Source organism: Acipenser ruthenus, chromosome 1, assembly GCF_902713425.1.
Source record: "Acipenser ruthenus chromosome 1, fAciRut3.2 maternal haplotype, whole genome shotgun sequence".
Taxonomy (NCBI): Eukaryota; Metazoa; Chordata; class Actinopteri; order Acipenseriformes; family Acipenseridae; genus Acipenser; species Acipenser ruthenus.
In genome coordinates, this window is record NC_081189.1 from 100,970,716 (window position 1) to 100,983,871 (window position 13,156).

The window sequence follows — 13,156 nt, forward strand, 5'->3', positions numbered from 1 at the left end:
TGCTCTGCTGTGTGCAAGGTACCGGGAATTCTGCTGTGTCTTCACTTTGTTTTTTCAAAGAGTTTTGTAAGTATTTGGAACACACTGTTAGTATTAGCTGCCGAGTATAGTTAGCTGTGACTTTTGAAGAAGTCGAAGTTTTGTTTATGTTTGTTTGTTTGTTTGAACACCATTGTACTGCCCTCGAGTGTGCATTGTGTATTGATCTGCCTCATCAGCGAGCCCTTACGAAGGGGCTGTAAGTCTGTGTGCTGGGACATTCTGTGGGATACAGAAACAGGACACAAATTGAGAACTGTATATTCTACCATTGTTCTAATTACTGTTCCTCCTGGCGGATTCCGGGTAGTTGGTACATTGGTACATTGAAATTTCGTTCTGTTTGATATTTTATTTTAAAACACTGAAACTCAAAATCAATTATTGTAAGGTGACATTGGTTTTATGTTGGGAAATATTTTTAAGAAAAATAAAAAACTGAAATATCTTGCTTGCAGCCAGTGTATATATATTATTATTATTATTATTATTTATTTCTTAGCAGACGCCCTTATCCAGGGCGACTTACAATCGTAAGCAAATACATTTCAAGTGTTACAATACAAGTAATACAATAAGAGCAAGAATACAATAACTTTTGTTCAAGCAAGGTACAAGTGTGACAACCCACAATTCAATAATACAGCAGATAATAGTGATAGTTACATCAGGATATGATTAAATAGTGATAGTTACATCAGGATGTGATTAAATACAAAGTACTACAGGTTAAACACTTGGCAGATTACAGTATTCTGAAGTACAGGATTAAATGCAGTAAAATAGGGGGTAGATAAGAGCAAAATAAAGCACATTTACATGAAGGGTGATAGTGTCCCAGGATACAAACAGAGGAGTTCTACAGGTGCTGTTTGAAGAGGTGAGTCTTAAGGAGGCGCCGGAATGTGGTCAGGGACTGGGCAGTCCTGACATCTGTAGGAAGGTCATTCCACCACTGCGGAGCAAGGGTGGAGAAGGAGCGGGCTCTGGAGGCAGGGGAGCGTAGCGGAGGTAGAGCTAGTCTTCTAGTGCAGGCGGAGCGGAGAGGTCGAGTGGGGGTGTAGGGAGAGATGAGGGTCTGGAGGTAGCTGGGTGCAATCTGGTCAAGGCATCTGTAGGCTAGTACAAGAGTCTTGAACTGGATGCGAGCGGTGATCGGGAGCCAGTGGAGCGAGCGGAGTAGTGGAGTAGCGTGGGCGAAGCGAGGCAGAGAGAACACCAGGCGGGCAGCAGAGTTCTGGATGAGCTGGAGCGGACGGGTGGCGGACGCAGGGAGGCCAGCCAGGAGGGAGTTGCAGTAGTCTAGGCGGGAGAGTACCAGGGCCTGGACCAGGAGCTGGGTAGCATAGTTGGTGAGGAAGGGTCGGATTCTTTGGATGTTGCTCAGGAAGAGCATATATATATATATATATATATATATATATATATATATATATATATATATATATATATATATACTGTGTTTTTTTAAAATATGCTATTTACTAATAGTATGGTGTAAATGTAAATGCTTTTTTTAATATACTGTGATACTATTATAGTTAATATACTGAAGTATTGTGATACTTCGTATGAAAAGCACTATATAAATGTAATAAATAAATAAATAAAATAAATATGAGACAACTGATTACTCAAAATTTGGGTTATGGTTCTTGGTTCTAGTTTTGGCTTTGTGCACATGCTGTCTGTAACAGAGGACAACATACAGTAGGAAGCTTGCTTTACGTATGGTAGAAAGCTTGCTGTACGTACAGTATAAATTCATAAATCTGTCTCTCACTGCTCAGGTCATTGTGCATAACACAACACTTATAGATTTGCACATACGATTGTATATTAATATAAACTAGCCTTACACAAGCTTAAAGAATGAGTTGTTTTGAAACCCCAGAACTCAAATCAAGGAGTTCTCTAACTTGTTACAGCTCAATGCCCTACGCTACAAGATGTCATCAGTATGCAAGGAACAATGCACCTCCCGCTAAGAGGTTCAGTGCTTCCAACACGCTGCGCACTGATGATATCTTACACTGCATCACATTCAGCCTGCACAGCGGGAACCTTTACTTACAAACATTGCAGATGCTGGTGTGTCAAAAAGAACAAAGCAGCATAGATAAAGCACAGACATGCTTAGGGGTAGTGCTTTTCAGGCTGTAATCTTCATCATTTATTTATTCTTATTTATTCATAGAGTTCCTATTGAGACTGAAGACTTGTTAACAAGAGGTTGTAGAAAGAAAACACAGAGCAGCAGACACAAGCAAACACACATACAGTTTTGCATAATTGGAACCCATGTGTCCACTTTTGATGCAGCCATGTTTTAATATGTTTTATGAGATGCTGTTCCACTGGATGGTGACCTACTTTGGCACTAAAGCCTGTAGTGTGTTATTTATATCCTTGACTGGGGATGTGTATGTCATTGACACATTTCGAAAGGACATACACAGTATTCCAGATGGCAGATTATTCTAAATGAGGGAGACATTAGCTTGTATATTTTCAAGCTTCAAATAGATACAATTTCTTACAAAAAAAGTGCTGTTGTATTTTGCCACTTTAGGTACAAAGGAGGAATAGTGCTATACAAATGTATTTTGTTGTTATTCTTTGATTTGCAAAAAAAAAAGCAAAATAAAGGGCTTACCACCTCAAGAAACAGGTATTACATATTTAGTTCTCTAATTTAATTGGTTGCAACCTAAACCCAATTAAGAAAGTGAAATCTCACCATGTTAATACAAATTGTAATGCACCAGTGTCTTTCTTAATTGCTTATAGATAGGCCTAACTGGTAGCCAAAATCGAGAAACACCTGTGGCTCATATTTAATTTAGTAAAGGGCAATTTGTCACTGTAATTGTATTGATTGGTAGATCTTTATAGCGATGTCAAAAGGGAAATTGAATCCTTAAAATAAGGCCACAAAATTAGGATTAGTGTGACTATCCTGGAAGTTGATGAATATCCAATAACTGTTATTACCAGAGGTGAAAGTAAGCCGGTACAGCCCGGTACTGCGTACTGGTAAAAACATTTTTTCAAGGTATTTTTATATTTTGACTTATCAAAACAATTGTTTAGCTACATCATTTTTTCTTTGTATTTTAAGTCCTTTCCCGCCTGCCGACTTCTTCTTGGTTGTACGGTTACTAACTGTTATTGATGTTTAAGCAAAAGAACTCAAAGTCACTCCAGTCCCATTCACGTGACTTAGGATGACAGAGTGGGTGATCACCATGGTAACCAGTCACAGGATCGACTGGTGACATTCAGCTACATTTGGTGCAGGAAAACGCATTCCTGAAAAACAAAACAAAAAAAAATACTCCTCACAGTGGAAACTCTTGGAGCTTTTGCAAACTGAAATATTTAGACTGAATTGAAGTGAATATCTACATAAGACAGAGGCCTACAACTATTCAACTTTACGGCTTATTAGAATGATAGACTGTGATACGCTGCTCCTTCTAATTGCTATAAAAACGGAAAAATGTCAAACAGAGAAAGAACCATGAGATGCTTCACAATCAAAACGAACTATACAAGGAAACACCACTCGGAAGTAAACATTTTTATAGTTTAGTTCATATTCTGAGGAAACAAGTAGAACAAAAACAGCCTTCATTTTCTATCACAGTCAGAAACAGTAAAAGTGTTAAATGTTACCTGTTTTGCGATTTGGGGGTGGGGGGGGTGGGGCTGGGCTAGGGTGAAAATAATACAGTACCGGTATGAAATTAAAGTTACTTTCACTGGTTACTACAGTATGGTAGAGAACAATTTGTAGCTTGAGTTAAGGGGAAATCATACTCTAGTGTATCTCTAGTGTCGAATAAAAGTTTTTTTGCCAAGCTCCTTTTTTTCTGCTGTTTTCAGAAAAAAAACTAAACTTAAATTGTGTTGCTACAGGTTGAACGGGACTAGGATGTGAAACAGAGCAATATTAAAATTATCAAATAAGTGCTAAGAAAGATACATTACATTTGTATAACCCAACAATAATAGAACTTGTTCGAGTGGTGGGATTGTTTATCTCATTAGCCATGAATTTGATGCACTGTCATTCAGAGAACGTTTACCTTAAAAAGAGGGTTAGCCAACAAGCCATGTTTTTTTTTCTTTTTTTTTTTTTTTTTTAAATGATCTGCTTACCAGATTTGTTTAAAGAATTGTTTAAAATATCCAGTTGCTTGCTATCGACTGCTTTGGCATTTACAGTAATACCACTGCATACCCATGGTTTATTCAACAACTTAAACATTGCCTGAAGTATAACAAAGCACACCAGTAAGCTTAAACGGTTTGTTATTCAGACTTTTTCATCTTATTGCATTGCTTGCAATAGACTGCGAAGTGCTGTGGAAAATATTGCATTTTAAACTGGTTAGCTAGTAATTTGTCTAAGTGCAGCAAAAGGTTGCCACAAACCCCCTTTCCTTTGACAACTTCTTATAACTGGCTTTAAATGGGTGATATGAATTTTGAATAGAGGTCGCTTTTTGAAGGGAGTAATAGCACGTCGCCTTGCTTATAGATTGCTGATCAATGTGTTTTGTGCTAAAACACTTTCCTTGTCATTGTATCAGTATTATATTTGTTCAAGTACCATATTAGTTTGAATTAATGGCGCAGCATTTATTTTTGAATTGCTAAAAACAGCTGCAGCACTTATTCAAGGGCAGCGGTAATTAGAAGTACTATGGTTTTCAAAAGACGGCATTTTTTATTGTGTTTTTTTTTTACGGTTGTTGAGGGAAGCGTATATTGAAGTTTAATTCAGCGGATACAGCTTGATCAGGATGGCAAAGACGTCCGACAACTTAAAACGAAAGCTGATGAGCTTGCAGATCAGATGAGTGTTTGACTTGGTGAGGTCACATACCAGTGTAGCATGGAGAGGGAAATAATAACAAGAGAGAAATGTCAATTCAGTACCGTCAGTTTATTTTCCCTTTCTTTTCTTACAGCAGTTTCTAAGAGCCGCAGGGCTGAACTCTTTAATATACAGTGCTTTTCTTTCTCATCAACCAGCAAGACAACTAAACACTCACAGTCTCCTGATCCAGGCAGGGCTTTGTGAGGAAGATGAGTAATCAAAAGTAACACAGTACTTCAGTGCCTTAAAATTAAAAAAAAAAAAAAAAGCTCTAGCAAATGCATTGAAACAGGAGATAGCTTCATTCAGGGCATCCAAGTTTAATGTCATTCTCAATTATTTAAGAATTGAATCTACTAAACTTTCAGTGCTAGGAAAATTAAAAGAAGTGCAGCACATGTTGTTGATGGGCCTCTTTGTCATTTTTATTGATGCTTGAAAAAGCTGCAGTATCAGTCCATCAATGTTTAATCACAGATTAGTAAACATGATTATTTTTATGCGAAGCGGCCAATGGCTTCTTTCTGCAACAAAGTCTTTAAGTAACCTGTTAAAAATGAATAAGCTGTCTGGAAGGACACTGTCTGACAGAACTAAAAAAAAGTGCTGAACAAGTATTTTCTTTGTCAAAGTTTGGTATTTCCTGCAGCTCAAAACTGCACCTTTGTGAATATATATATATATATATATATATATATATATATATATATATATATATATATATATATATATATATATATTATATTGTATACATCATTCATTTTATAACAAAATAAATATTAGGCCTATTACGTTGTTATCTTTCCTAATGTATTTACTTTTTTGCTGCGAGAGGGTCTGCGGCTTTCTCCAAAAGACAACATGCTTCAGCTTCACTTCTGCCCCACTCCGGCAGCTGAACCTGGGATGAGCCCATTCCCTCTTCCCCTCTCCCGACCCACTCTCCTTCTCGCACTTGTCTGTCGCTTCGAACTGAACTCCCGACCGCCGTTTAGCCAGGCTATTTATAGTTTTAAAACTGCTAATTAAAATGATCCACGAGTGGGAATGTTACCTTTCTTAGTTTTTTTTTTTTTTTGTAAAAAATATGGCGTTGATTACATGGTGGTTTATGTATGGTTAATTCACAGAAAGTTACATTTTTGCTTCACTATACATGTATTATAGAGAGGGAGTTATTTTATTGTGTACTTTAGTCAGATGTGTGTGTTATGTGTCCCGCGGCGCCCCTCCCCTGTTTATAACGCTATTCGGTTATAACGCTTATATTGTGTGTCCCCCGAGAGCCGCGTTTTAGCGAGGGAGCACTGTGAACACACACACACACACACACACACATATCTTCTTAAACTTTAAGCTTTTAAAAAAATATATATGAATCGCTCTTAAGAGACTTTGGTCATTAAATGGATGTTTTGTTGCTGCTGCCCCCGTATCTGTGCCTGCTGCCAACAGGTCCAACCCCCTGTGCAGCATGTGTGGTCTGATGCAGAGTATTTATAATTGTATCTCGACAATTCATGCAGTACCTTTCTCTCCACATAAATGTGTCCAGGTACGATGGTATCATCTCTTCTTCTGTGCCCTGCATTGTTTTAAATTGTTTCTTAACACTGGTCCAATAATTCTCCACGTTGTCCAGCCGTAAACTGCAAAGTCAGTTTGATAACTTTGTAACCAGATATTCTATAATGCAAATAATGTCTTTCTCACCACTGGATACTGCATGTTACTACCCAGGATAACAAAGAATGATTTAAAAATAATAAAATAAAATAAAAAACCAACAGCACTCGCCTGATTCTGTTGCAAGTCTTGTGAGGAATGGTCTGCATGATTGAAAAGGCAGACTCATTTGTGCTGTTATGATGAAAATGGGCAGTAATATTTTACTTTCAAATGTAATGAACAAACCAAGAATTATGACAACTCAAACATACAGAAAAACTGCACTTACAATGGCAATGTTTAAATCAACATCTATAATTTTTTTTTTTTTAAATTTTTTTAATTAATGCATAACAAACTGCTGGCTTGTGGGTGCGTGCATTCGCTGCTGAGTGACAGGCAGGAGATCGAGACGGAGATTGAAGGTTTATTTACATGTACACACAGTGAGAACAGCTCACGTGACACTACCAACAATAGTAGCGCACTGAGGACATACAGCCAGCGTAAAAAAAGCAAGATAAACACAGTACAAAAAGATCAAAATGGAGACGAGGGCATGGTCCCGCTATATACACCTCGCTCACTATACATTAGCGGGATTGACAATCCCTGAACTAATCTTCTCTGTTTAATCATAAACAAACCCCTACTATGACTACTAGCAGGGCCGTCTGCAGTTTCGCTTTCTTTATCTTCTGATCCCAGGTCACTCTCACGGTGATTACACTGCCAGGTCTCCATGTCCGGGTAGCGTGGACGGTATTCAGAATTCCTTATATAAGAATCAACCACATATCAAAACCACTGGGATAAAATTGTGGAGCTTTGCATCCTGACAGTAAAATACTGTACTGTAATGTCATTTTAATTCAAAGGCCATTACATGTAATACCGCACGGCAGTTAAACTAGGCACCCTCACGAGACGATCGCTTCTCAAGTATACTGTAGTAAAAGATTCTGCAGCCTTGAGTAAACATAGTCGTGATTATATAACAAGCTGCTTACACGAGGACTTGTTTTGATGTGATTGAGCACCATTGACATTTGTATACTCTATTTAAACTGCTGATGCGTGGAGGCATGCTTTTGCTAATTGTAATCATATCGGTCCCCTCCTCTCCAGTCCATATTTACTATATATATATATATATATATATATATATATATATATATATATATATATATATATACAGTTGTAGTCAAAAGTTTACATACCCCAATGGAAATGCATAATTTTTCAAAAACAAGTAGCAAAAGTTCTGCTTTTGTGGATGAGGAAAAAAAGTTACAGCATTTTTTTTTTTTTTTTTGCAAAACTCCATACTATGTTAGTATTGTCTACAAGGTGCTAGAAATTTCAATATGATAACACAGAACCGAATTCTAGAAAAGTCTAGAAATGCTGAATTGTAGGTGAACATTCTTAGAGAGTATAAAAGGGTTAGGCATAGGATGATTGCTGTCATTACCAATAAGTCAATATGGGAAAAAGTAAAGAGCTGTCTAAAGACCTTAGGCAGAAAATGATTTATTGTCATACAGCTGGAGAAGGATACAGGAATATTTCCAAGCATTTGAGTATCACAATTTCAACTATTGTTTCTAATATCAAGATGTACAAGACTCATGGTACTGTCACAATGCTCCCTCGGTCTAGAAGAAAGAAGGTTGTTTCCCCAAGAACAAGTAGAGGAAGGTTAATAACAATCCGAGATTGACTGCCAAAATTGGCTGCAAGTGGGACTGGGGTTTCCATTTCAACCATAGGTCGAGTATTGCATGGTGAAGGTCTCAGTGGTCGCAGGACAAGGAAAAAGCCACTCTTAGGAAAACGTCACAAGGACACTCACTTAAAGTTTGCAAAATGGCATTTGAATGATGGATATGAGTTCTGGTCAAAGGTTTTGTGGAGTGATGAAACAAAAATCGAGCTATTTGGTAACGCTAATAGTCATTATGTTTGGAGAAAGTCTGGTGAGGCGTACAAAGAAATGAACATCACACCAACTGTCAAGCATGGAGGTGGTAATATCCTTCTATGGGGCTGTTTTTCCTCTAATAGCACAGGAAATATAGTTCCAAAACATGGTAAAATGGATTGCATAGCATACCAAAAGATATTGGCCAATCATCTGAAACCCTCTGCTACAGAACGTGGACATTCCAACACAACAATGATCCAAATCACACATCAAAATCTACTTCAGAATGTTAAAGAAGAATAAAATTAAGGTTCTGGAATGGCCTAATCAAAGTCCCAATGTAAATCCGATTGAGAATCTTTGGTATGAGTTGAAGAAGGCTGTGCACAAGAGAAGTCCTCGGAATTTGAATGAACTGGAACAATTTTGTGTTGAAGAATGGTCAAAAATTACTGAAGAATCATGCCAAAAGCTCATTGACAAATATCCTAATTGTTTAAAGAGGTTATTATTGCTAAAGGTGCCTCAATTAGCTATTAATTTAATTGTCCTTGTCAGGGTATGAATACTTTTTTGAGGATTTAAATTAGTTTGTTTTTACAATAGATATGTCAACAAGATTGATGATTTATAAGAACATCATTAAGAAGCGACATGTTTGAAGTGACAGCAATTTATTGCAAATTTGTGTTGGCTGCTTTTATTTTATTAATGTATTTGTTAGCCCAGACAGCTTCTTTAAACTATTGGCATCTAATTTCACAAAGCTTGTCAAGAGTGATCAAGCAGCTAGCAACAGTATACACATTTAATCAATGTGCAGACGGTTTGCTTTGTTTGCAGTATCTAGTAATAAAGGTGGTTGTGATGTATAAGATATCAATTTGGGTGAAAGGAATGTCTTCTGGGATGGTTTATTTGTGCATGTTGTGAATACTGTAGAATGAGTGCCCTCTGGTGCTAAAATAACAGGGTTGCAATCGAAATAAAATGAAAGAAGTATTGTACTCACGTTGGCACATTTGTATGTGCAGTGCTTGCCACTATTAGCTTAGCAAGAAGAAACCATAGTTCACCCAAGTGTTTTGTAAGGGTAGGAGATTTAATGCTAAGATTGTGGAAATATTAAATGGTAACACAATGTCCTATATATTATAGTTTTATTAAGAAGCTCCATAGAATAAAAACAATTAAAAAAAATCAGGGTATAAAGGTAAGATGTATTAGTTTAATTGATTTGGAAGAGTTAATCATGAATGTGTAGTATATGTATTGAGAGGAATGGTAGTTCCTCACTCCAAGTTATTAGCAAGAACTGCCAGAGACTGTCTATACACAAGGATAGTTTACATGTTTTCAGGGTATTGGCGCAGCAAAAGTAAATCAGCCAAAAGCACCATTTCACTTTTAATTTGTAGTTCCCAACACTCCAGTAGCAGAGCCAGCGGTGGGGCAGGGTGTGCGGCCACACCCCCTGGCCCCGAAAATGAAGATTGGTGGGCCCCTCTCGACTGCCCGAACACACACTTAGAAAAATACACCTCCACACACGCCATCAAAGTTAATAAAGGTTACAAACAACGTCAGCTTTATTGTGAAACCAGATGATATACATCAGCTCTCCTTAGTCAGTGCTCGGATTATGGGTGGGCCATGGCCGGGTCCCTTTGCTTCTTTTAAGGGCCCCTTCACTTTTTTGCTGTTTCTTGTTTTTATATTTTTTGTGGGGAGAGTCTGTTTTTGGCAACATAAGCGAGCCAGTTGACAACACTGCTGAATTAGCTTTACTTTTACATGCTTATATTTAAAATATTTGTGGGCGGGTGTTGTAGAAGCAAACACACTTTCTGCAGTGCACATAGCTTCATACACATGCTCTTACTACCAATTAAACTGCTATTTCAGCAGTGCACTGTATGAATGACTAAAGATGTACAGTGGCTCTCAAAAGTATTCACCCCCCCCCCCCCCCCCCCCTTGGACTTTTCCACATTTTATTGTGTTACAACATGGAATCAAAATAGATTTAATTAGGAGTTTTTGCCACTGATCAACACAAAAAAGTCCATAATGTCAAAGTGAAAAATAAAATCTACAAATTGTTCTAAATTAATTACAAATACAAAACAGAAAATAATTGATTGCATAAGTATTCACCCCCTTGAGTCAATATTTGGTAGAGGCACCTTTGGCAGCAATTACAGCCACAAGTCTATTTGGATAAGTCTCTACCAGCTTTGCACATCTGGACACTGCAATTTTTGCCCATTCTTCTTTGCAAAATTGCTCAAGCTCCGTCAAGGTGGATGGGGACCTTTGGTGAACAGCAATTTCCAACTCTTTCCACATATTCTCAATTCGATTGAGGTCCGGGCTTTGACTGGGCCACTCCAGGACATTGACCTTTTTGTTTTTAAGCCACTCCAGTGTGGCTTTGGCTGTATGTTTGGGGTCATTGTCCTGCTGGAAGATGAATCTTCTCCCAAGTCCCAGGTCTCTTGCAGACTTCAGCAGGTTTTCCTCCAGGATTTCTCTGTACTTTGCTGCATCCATTTTGCCCTCTATCTTCACAAGCTTTCCAGGCCCTGACGCAGAGAAGCATCCCCATAGCATGATGCTGCCACCACCATGCTTCACGGTAGGGATGGTGTTCTCAGGATGATGTGCGATGTTAGGCTTGCACCAAACATAGCGCTTAGCGTTGAGGCCAAAAAGCTCTATTTTGGTCTCATCAGACCATAGAATCTTCTTCCACTTGGTCTCAGTCTCCCATATGCCTTCTGGCAAACTCTAGCTGAGATTTGATGTGAGTTTTTTTCAACAATGGCTTTCTTTTTGCCACTCTCCCATAAAGGGCTATTGTTGCCGTATGCACAGTGTCTCCAAGCTCAGCCGTGGAAGAGTGTAACTCCTTTAGAGTTGCCATAGGCCCCTTGGTGGCCTCCCTGACTAGTGCCCTTCTCGCCTGGATACTCAGTTTTTGAGGACGGCCTGTTCTAGACAGATTCACAGTTGTGCCATATTCTCTCAATTTATTAATAATGGACTTTACTGTGCTCCGGGGGATATTCAGTGCCTTGGAAATGTTCTCATATCCTACCCCTGATTGGTGCTTTTGAAGAACCTTATTCCGGATTTGCTTTGAATGTTCCTTCGTCTTCATGATGTAGTTTTTGTTAGGAAATGTACTAACCAACTGTGGGACCTCCCAGACAGGTGTATTTAACCTGAAATCATGTGAAACACCTTAATTGCACACAGGTGGACTCCAAACACTATTTATGTGACTTCCAAAGACAATTGGTTGCATCAGAGCTTATTTAGGTGTGTCATAGCAAAGGGGGTGAATACTTATGCAATCAATTATTTTCTGTTTTATATTTGTAATTAATTTAGAACAATTTGTAGATTTTATTTTTCACTTTGACATTATGGACTTTTTTGTGTTGATCAGTGGCAAAAACTCCGAATTAAATCCATTTTGATTCCATGTTGTAACACAATAAAATGTGGAGAAGTCCAAGGGGGGTGAATACTTTTGAGAGCAACTGTAACCAATCAACTGCAGTATGAATGGAAATGTATGCAGCAAGAGACTGTACTAACTTGGCTTGTGTTTTTCATTCAAGTTCAAATCGCTTTTATTGTGCCTGAAAAACGCAAGCCAAGTTAGTAGAAACAACTGGGGCAACCTTCACCCCCACCGCTTTTACAGTTGTCCCTATTTGCTTGGTGCTGGCTAAGGTTGCCCCAATGGTTTCATGAAACTTGGCTTGTGTTTTTGATATCTCCACTTTAAATGGCTGAGCACTTTTGATAACTTGCCATTTTTGTTTTTTGTTTCAGATTTAACGTACAAGAAGGATGCAAACTTCACTAAATAATGTAATTCACCATTAAGCACACAGCAAGCTATAACTATTGGTTTTTCATACTAAAATGATATGGAATGCCTTACATTACAAGTAATTTTGTAAATCAGTTACTATTAAATAAATGTGTGTGTGTCTGTGTGTCCAGTCTAATATAAGCAATATACATTTCTATTGTGCCTTAGGTACTTTACACAAATACTGTCTTTTTTTTAAAGATCATAGATATCCTTAGTGCCTAATCTCAGTCGCTTATAGGTTGACACTGAAGCAACGGCTTTCATGACAGATCTGTCACAGTTAACAACATCACTTTTTCTATGTGACAACATATTGATTGCATCTTGTAAACAGCTAGCGTAACCAGACACCAACTGCTTTTTGCCTCTTTGTGTATCACTTTCAAATCATGAATGGATTTCCTTTGCTAAGAAATAATCAATTGATAATCATAATTTAACTGCACTAAGCAGAATTTAACTGCACAACAGTTTCTTTTTTATAGAATATTCTTCAGGTGAAGTAAAAAGGGAAAACATATTGCAGACCGACGAGTAATAGAATTGTTTAGATATGAGAAACAAGAAATGTTGTTTTCTGAAATTACATGTTGGCAACCCTAACCAAGGTGTAATTATTAATATGACTGAGGTACCATCCAGATTTTAAGTTAATCAAAATGTCAGTAAAAATGCTATGTTTATTTGGATGGAAAAAGCATAGCTCACTAGAAGAAAAAAAAAGTTTATATGAAGTAGTGCT

The 13,156-nt window shown here is 37.8% G+C and overlaps 1 protein-coding gene across 4 annotated transcripts in view; it reads left to right on the forward strand.

The window, feature by feature from the left end:
* The window catches only part of kcnip4a (potassium voltage-gated channel interacting protein 4a), a 353,710-nt gene that overhangs the window by 150,509 nt on the left and 190,045 nt on the right, over positions 1-13,156 (forward strand). The window lies entirely within an intron of this gene.